At 39.0% G+C, this 8,856-nt stretch overlaps 1 protein-coding gene across 1 annotated transcript in view; it reads right to left on the bottom strand.

Moving 5' to 3' along the window:
* ZNF383 (zinc finger protein 383) overlaps positions 1 to 8,856 on the bottom strand; it is an 83,516-nt gene that overhangs the window by 59,480 nt on the left and 15,180 nt on the right. The window contains exon 2 of the mRNA XM_054697119.1: positions 5,851 to 5,903. The gene's annotated coding sequence lies outside the window, so the exon portion shown is untranslated. The remainder of the gene's footprint in view (positions 1 to 5,850; positions 5,904 to 8,856) is intronic.

The following is an 8,856-nucleotide window of genomic DNA, read 5'->3' as shown; positions in this document are numbered from 1 at the left end:
TTAGCACACGTTAGTTGATAGAAAACTAGTGTAGGCCTAACATACTGTCCACTGTTCCTATTTTCTTAGTCTGGACTAAAATATTTTGCAGCAAATTGGTAGAAAAGATTTTTTTTTCAGGGTGAGAAAATGCAACATATATTTTAATTTTTCCAATAGAACTTCAGATCAGATAGTCTTTGAGTAATTCTTTGTAATTCAAAAATGTTCCATAAAGAAACAAATGTTTTCTTTTTTCAAATTAATTTTGCAACATTCACTTTTCTTCCCTATAAATTTCCCCATGAATGAGCTAGACACTAAATACCAAGTTTTTTCATCATTATAGCCTTTCAAAAAAGTCTGCTTCCTTGAGCTGCTGTGTCTTCCACATAAGAAAACAAATGGCCACATTGTTCAAGGTTTGCCTCTGTAAAAATGTGTGATGCAGAATGGAGAGGAGACAGGTGTGATAGTCACAGATAAAGATATGATTAAAAGTATAATAAAAGATACTCAACTCTAGATCTACTTATTTTTAAATGAAGAAACTGATTATTTTTTAAAGCAACATTGGGTTATAAAAATTACAATTGTAGAGTCAAACAAGACGGCTGAAGAATGAACGTATCAGGCTCCCCATATTCACTACAAAATTACATGTAAATAAAGACAGTGGCCCCTGGAGGCTGACTGGATGATCTTTACATGCATAAAAAGGAACAACAGAGCGAGTAGGAAAAACTGAAATTTAATCGCGTATGGAGAATTAATAACCAGGACAGCCAACTAAAGAGAAGGTAAGGGTAGCTGTGTTAAGGTCCCTCTCTGTTGTTGTCAACTGAAAGGCTCCCTCCCTCCCTGAGGACTTTAGAACCTGGGGACTGCTCTGGAGCGGGAGGTACTCATAGAGCAGAACAAGGGGGTTTACCTCCAGAAAACTACAGGAATAGGGGAGCAGAGACCTGTGACAGAATGATGGAGCAGATCAGTGACTGCAAAGGCAGAATGGATAAAGGCACCCAGATCCAGGAGTGAAACAGTCCACACTTCTAAACAGGGGAACCTGAGGGCAATGGACAGTCTTGGCGACTGCTGGCATGAGATCTGTGTAAGGTGGTGACTGTCACCTTGAACTTGTTCCTGAATGTGAGTGACTGGAGCCCAAACCAGTGGAATAAGCTAGATTGACTCACCTGTGCCTCCATACAGAACAGGCTCTTCAGCAGAGCTGGCAGAGGTGTTGGGCACCTGTGCCAAAGCCAAGATAACAACTACATATGATGCACACTGTTAGTGACCAGAGTTCAAAGCACCCGGGCCCTAGCAACAGGAGCAGATACCTCAGGGCAATGCTCTGCATCTGAAAAGTTAAGGGAACAAACCTTGGGCATAATTCTGTCCCAAACACAGCCCTCTCCTGGTGCTACACTGTTGAGAGAGGACTGAGAAAGGTCTGCAGGGGAAACAGTCTTGTGGGAGGCACATGCAAACCTTGAGAAACGCACACCCACCATCTGCCTATAGTTACAGCTGGGACAGTAACCTGCCCTCTGCGTGAATCAGCAGCTCACAAATCATTCTGCTCCCTAGGGTTGCAGGTATTCTGTCTGTACCCCTTAGGGGAAAAAAAAAAGACTACTGGTCACAAAGCCCATACTCCACAGCTGAACCACAGTGCTGATACTAGTCTAAAGTTATTGGGGTGCTTAAACTGAAGAAGTGGTCTGGGGGAGGGGTGCCCTGCTGCCCAGCTCCTATTTTCTACCTCTGCTGGCACTAGAGTTCCAGCCATCCAGCCAGGTGCAAAGCCGTCAGCCTATGAAGCAGCAGCCAGCTATGAACCTTGGGGGTAAGCAACCTAAGAGGCCAATTCACCAAGACACAAAAGCAGTTTATATCAACCATGAAAACTAAAAATGAGAAAACAGTAAGAGACCAGAAATGATGGAACAAAAAACCCAAGTCAGGTCCAGAATTGCCAAATTTGCCTGATGAGAAATTTAAGGTTTACAGTTTACTATTACACTTGTGAATGTAAGAAAAACAATGGAGGAACAAAAATAGGAATATAGCAAGGTAGAGAAAACATGAGAATGCTTCAAACAGAATTAGTAGCCTAAAAACTCCCATAACTGAACTAAAAATACAGTAGAGGGCCTCCCTAGTAGGCAGACACAAGTAGCTGAGAGAGGCAGTGCACTTCAGTGAACAGTGGTGAAAAATATACAAACAGACCAGCAAAGAGAAATATGCATCAAAAAGAATGAAATCAGTGTAAGAACTCTTTGGAATAGTTTAAATATCTGTATCATTGGGGTCCTAGAAGGAGATAAGAAAGAGTAAGACATAGAAATTTTATTTATAGAAGTAATAGCTGAGAATCTCCCTAGTCTGAAACTGGAACCAGGTATCTTGCCCTAAGAGGCATAAAGAATCCCAAACAAATTAATACAGGTAGACACACAAACATATTATAATCAAACCAGTAAAAACAAGAGACAAGGAAGCACACTAAAACTACCCAGAGAAAAGTGTTACATAGAAAGAAAATGCCTATTAGACTGTCACAGATTCCTCAGACACCTTGCAGGCCAGAATGGGATAGCAGAAAATATTTAAAATAACTAAGAAAAGGATTTCCAGACTAGACTACTGTATCTGGTCAGCCTATCATTCAAAACTGAGGGAGGGATAAGGTGTTATAGAAAAAAAAATAAAACAACAAAAACAGAGAATACCTTACAAAAAGCTGACCTTGAAAGAAATACTAAATAAAGGGAGTAATTATAAATAGCAAATTTCATCTCTAAGTAATGGACACCAAAATTATACAGTGTGAATACGGTGCAGAGTAAAATTGTGGACCATTAGAATAAGTATGAGTCAAACTGTTAAATAGGTCATAAGAGTAGGCAATCCCAGATAAACCTCATCTGGCCTCTAATTAAAAATCTACAGAAGTGGGACTCCCTGGTGGCGCAGCTGTTGAGCACTGGGTTGTGAAGCTGCCCGCAGCCTCTGCAGCGCTGGTTCGATCCCCGGCTGCTCCCCGGCCACTGGAGGAGGGTCCCACATGGCGCGCAGACCTCTCCTGCCGCCTGCTGCTCCCCTCAGCAGTGTACTTCGGTCCTTCGGCCTGCTCTGCTCCCCGCTCTGGCTCTGGTGAATTCTCTCACCCTCCCGCGCTTCTGACTGTGCCCAGTGCTTATATAAACAAACAAACAAACAAACAAACAAACAAATAAATAAATAAACATGCCTCTTTACAAAAAAAAAAAAAAATCTACAGAAGTAATACATAAGACACTGGAAAAGAAACCTAAAGAAAACCTAAAAGGAAGTTGTCAGAAAACAAAAGACAAAAGAATAGATAACAAAATGGCAATACAGTATTTCAAAAATCACCTTAAATGTAAACAATTAAAAGGCACAGAGTGGCTTGGAGCACAAAACAAAGCCTAACCTTTTGCTGTTTACAGGACTCATTTTACTACTAAAGCACCAGGTTGAAGTAAAAGGCTGAAAGGCAACCCTACAAGCAAATGGTATTAATTAAAAAAAAAAAGACAGGAACAGCTATACTTATATCAGATAAAACAGATTTTCAGCTTTAAAAAGGTTGGTAATAAGAGATGAACATTATATGATGATGAAGGGCCCGATACAACAAGATATAACACTGATGAATATATATGTACCAAACAATGGAGCATCGAGACATATAAAGCAATTACTAATAGAATTAAAGAGAGATACTGACAACACCACAGTAACAGTAAGGGACTTTACTTGCTCTGCTTACAACTATGTACAAAACAATAGGACAGAATAAAAAGGAAATCGCGGTAAGCGGTAGATCAGATAGGCTTAATAAACATTATAGAATATTCCACTCTGAAACTGCAGCATTTACTTTTTTGTCAAGTGCCCATGGAACATTCTCAAGACTGTTATGTTAAAAGAGACATCAACTGTCAGTCTTATAATGACTGAAATCAGACCAAGTGTCCTTCCTGGGTCATAACACCAGAGAGCCGGAAATCAACTAGGAAAAATCCTCAGACACATGGAGAGTAAACACGCTGCTTAATAACCAGCATGTTCAAGAAGAAACTAAAGCAGAAATTAAAAAAAAAAAGAAAAAGAAAAAAAGAAAATCCTGGCAACTGATGAACATGAGGACACAAGCTATAGAATTTATGGGTTAAAACAAAAATGGTTTTAAGAGGGAAGTTAATTGCACTGCAGACCTGTATTAAGAAGAAAAACCACAAATAAAAAATTTAACATTATACCTAAAGCAACTTGAAAAAGAACAAACAGAATAGTAAAAACAAGGAAATAAACTTAGAGCAGAAACAAATGAAATAAAAATTAAAAAAAAAAAACATACAAAAGATCAATGAAACCAAGAATTGGTTCTGTGAGGAGAAAACAAAATAAACCATGAGCTAGGTTAACAAGGGAGAAAACTTCAGTAACTAGAAAGTTAAAGACTATATAAATACAGATATCATAGATACACAAAGAATCCTAAGAGGTTACGATGAAAATCTATTAGCCTAACAAATTCAATAATTTCAAAGCAAAATAACAGTTTTCAGAAAAATAACAGTTTGCCAAGTTTACCAGAAAGGGACAAATTTCAACAGACCCATCAAACAGAAATAAAAACAATCACTCTCGGGGCCTCCCTGGTGGCGCAAGTGGTTAAGCACCACGCTATGAGGCAATCCACAGCCTCTGCAGCAAGAGTTTGATCCCCGGCTGGCCAGGGAGCAACCCACATGGCAGAGCAGACCTCTCCTGTCTCGCCCGCTGCTCCCCTCATCAGTGTATTTTGTCAGCCTGCCTGTTCTGTTCCCCACTCTGTCTCTGGTGAATCCTCTCACCCCCCGCATCTCTGGTGTGTACCCCAGTTCTCGTATACATAAATAAATAAATCTTAAAAAAAAAATCACTCTCCCACAAAACTAAAACCCAAGCTTTGTAAGTGAATTTTATCAAACATTTGAAGAGTAACTTATGGCTATTTTACTGAAATTATTGCAAAAAATTAAAAAGGGAATATTTTCTAACAAATTCTATGAGGGCAACATTACCCTAATATCAAAATCATAGACACCCCAAAAAAAGAAAACTGCAGGCCAGTATCTTACGAACACTGATGCAACAGTACTCCCAAAGTACTAGCAAGTTGAATTCAACAATATATTACAAGGATCATACACCTTAACCAAGTGGGATTTATTCCAGGGATACAAAGATGTAACATATGCAAATCAATTAATGTAATACATTAATAAAAGGAAATAAAATCCATGATAATGTCAATGCATAGAAATAAGCATCTAATAAGATACAGCACATTTTTGATAAAAACTTCAATAATGCTAGAATACAGGGAACCTACCCAAACATAATTTAAAAAGGAAATAAAAGGAAAAATAAATAACTGGGGCTATCTCAAATTAAAAAACTTATATAAAGCAAAAAAAATTGAAATAGATTAAATAAATTAAAATAGAATGGGAGAAATTTGTATGTCACAAAACCAACAAAGGATTAATATTCAACATTTGCAAAGAACTCATTAAACTTAACAAAGAACTCATTAAACTTGACAAAAATGACAAAACCCAATTTGAAAATGGGCAGCAGATCTAAATAGGCAATTTTCCCAAAAGGATAAAAAGAAAGTGAATAGCTATATGAAACAATGTTCATCATCACTTTTCAAAAGGGAAATACAAATCAAGTCACAATGTCTACAAGCATGGCATTCCTCAGAGACCTCCACCAAGTGCCGAGAGGTTGTGGTAGGAATGTGATTTGGTGTGGCCACTTTGGAAAGTGGTCTAGACTTACCTTAAAAAACTACAATACCACACGATCCAGCCATCCCATGTTGGAGCATCTATCTGAAAAACAAGATATCATCAACTTGTAAAGTTACATATTCCACAATGTTTATTGCAGGATTATCAACAATAGCCAGGATTTGGAAGCAACCTAAGTGACCACTGGGAGAGGACTGGATCAAGAAGATGTGGTCAAGCCACATAATACTACTATTGATCTATTAGGAAAGCTGCAATGTTACTTCTTGCAGCAAAGTGGACAGAACTCGAAATTATGCAAAGGGAAGTCAGAAGAAAGATAAAGACAATAGAAGATTATGAAAGTGAGTAATATAAGCACAAGAAAACAAAGCAGATGAACTGACAAAGGAAAATAATTATAAAGTAGCTGGCAGACATTGATAACAGAACTAAAATTTCTGAGGTTAAGAGGGAAGGAGTAGGGAGAATGTGTCAAAGAAGCATAAGGGATAGTAATGTTACCTAAAATGCTTTTTAAAAAGGTGCCTTTTTCGCAGCGGTTGAGCGCTGGGTTGCGAAGCTGCCCGCAGCCTCTGCAGCGCCGGTTCGATCCCCAGCTGCTCCCCGGTCACTGGAGGAGGGTCCCACATGGCGCGCAGACCTCTCCTGCCGCCCGCTGCTCCCCTCAGCAGTGTACTTCGGTCCTTCTGCCTGCTCTGCTCCCCGCTCTGGTGAATTCTGTCACCCTCCCGCGCTTCTGACTGTGCCCAGTGCTTGTATGTATCAATCAGTCAATCAATAAATTTAAAAAAAAAAAAAAAACACTTTAAAAAAAAAAAAATAAATAAAAAGGTGCCTTTTTAGTAAAAGTTTAAAAAAAAAAAGTAGAAATCTTGAAACACCAATTACCAATGAAAAATTTGGAATTATAAAGATCTTTGAAAAATACTCCAGGCTTACATAATTTCATGATTAGTTCTAACTTCAAAAGTTCTATCAGTATTGTTTAATATATTTCAGCCCATAGAATCTGACCCTTAATTTATTTTGTAAAGAGATAATAAATTTAACACCAAAACTAAATGAAGGCTTTTTTTTTGGGAGGGGAGGGGGATAAAAACTTCTGACCAATCTTACTCATTAATATAGAAACAAAAATTATAATTAAAATATTAGTGAGAGGAGTTCAGCAGTATACCTAAAAGACATGCATGATGTGCAAGTAAGTTATTCCAAGAATGCAGAGCCAATGCCGTAGCAGAAAATATATCCACAAACTTAGCATCTTAAATGAAATGCCATCACTAAATGCTGACAAGGCATTTAAAAGAATTTGTAAATGGCATCCCTGGGGACGCAAGAGGTTAAGTTGCTGCGATATCAAGACATCACCAGCCACCGAGGCATGAGTTCAATCCCCAGCCAGGGAGCTGACCCCCAGGGTGCAGCAGACATCTCGTCTCACCTGCTGCTCCCCTCAGCAGTCTATTTCAGTCCATCTGCCTATTCTGCTCCACACTCTGTCTCTGGTGTATCCTCTCACCCCCGCTGCCTCTGGCCTATATCCCAGTTCTTGTATGCATAAATAAAATCTTTAAAAAAAGGGCCTCCCCAGTGGCGCAGTGGTTGAGCCACTGGGTTGCGAAGCTGCCCGCAGCCTCTGCAGCGCCGGTTCAATCCCCGGCTGCTCCCCGGCCACCGGAGGAGGGACCCACATGGCGCGCAGACCTCTCCTGCCGCCCGCTGCTCCCCTCAGCAGTGTGCTTCAGTCTGCCTGCTCCCCACTCTGGCTCTGGTGAATTCTCTCACCCTCCCGCGCTTCTGACTATACCCAGTGCTTGTATAAATAAATAAAAATAAATCTTTTAAAAAAAAATCTTTAAAAAAAGAATTTGCAAACATTTATAATCTAATAAAATATAAGTTGTAATAGGTGGTAACTGCTTTTTTTTTTTTTTTTTTTGCTAAATCCCTACAGCATATATTATGCAAAAGCCATTATATAAGAATGAGGAAATTATAAGAGAGATGATTTCCACTATTGTCTATTTTTACTAAATAAAGTCTTGGAAGTTCCAGTGAACGCAATACAAATTTTGCTGATGAAATGAGTGTATACCAAGAAAGATGTAATTTTTTTAGTTAAAATGATAATTTTCTAAGATTAAGGCAGGGTATAGAAATCAGTAGCTTCTCTCTGTAGCAACTAATTTATATGCACTTTTGAAATTACACTAAATCTCAGTGGTTATTTTTAGCTTATGTGAAATGATCTTGAATTCCATATGGAAAAATAAATGCCTGACTATGTAGACAGAAAGTGTGAAAGAGAAAGCTACATACCAGTTATCAGAATATAACATCAAGTCATTCTAACCAAATTAACATAATGTTTGGCCCAGGAAGAGATAAATACATCAATGGGTTGAATGGAACTTTTGATGTATGGAAAAGGTTGAATTTTAAAAGCATAGGGGAGGGCCTCCCCGGTGGCGCAGCTGTTGAGCGCTGGGTTGAGAAGCTGCCCGCGGCTTCTGTGGCGCCGGTTCGATCCCCGGCTGCTCCCCGCCCACCGGAGGAGGGTCCCACATGGCGCACAGACCTCTCCTGCCGCCCGCTGCTCCCCTCAGCAGTGTACTTTGGTCCTTCTGCCTGCTCTGCTCCCCGCTCTGGCTCTGGTGAATTCTCTCACCCTCCCTTGCTTCTGACTGTACCCAGTGCATGTATAAACAAAACAAACAAACAAACCAGCAAACAAATAAATAAAGCATGCCTCTATTAAAAAAAAAAAAAAAAAAAAAAAAATAAAAGCATAGGGGAAAGGAAGTTTTTTAAAAAATAATTGTGGCACAACTGATTTTTAATCAGCAAGAAAGTAAAGTGGATGAATAACACACACCATATGGAAAACATTCCAGCTATATTTAAGATCTAAATTATTAAAATAATTCTTGGAGTTGGGGATGATTAATTTCACCAACATAGGATACTCAAAAGCTATTTAAAAAGGAATGTTTGCCTATAAAAGAAGTACAATCTTTCATGGCAAAAG

Source organism: Talpa occidentalis, unplaced genomic scaffold, assembly GCF_014898055.3.
Source record: "Talpa occidentalis isolate TD23 unplaced genomic scaffold, MPIMG_talOcc4v2.1 talOcc4.17, whole genome shotgun sequence".
NCBI classification, from domain to species: domain Eukaryota; kingdom Metazoa; phylum Chordata; class Mammalia; order Eulipotyphla; family Talpidae; genus Talpa; species Talpa occidentalis.
This window is presented reverse-complemented; position numbering and strand designations above follow the sequence as displayed.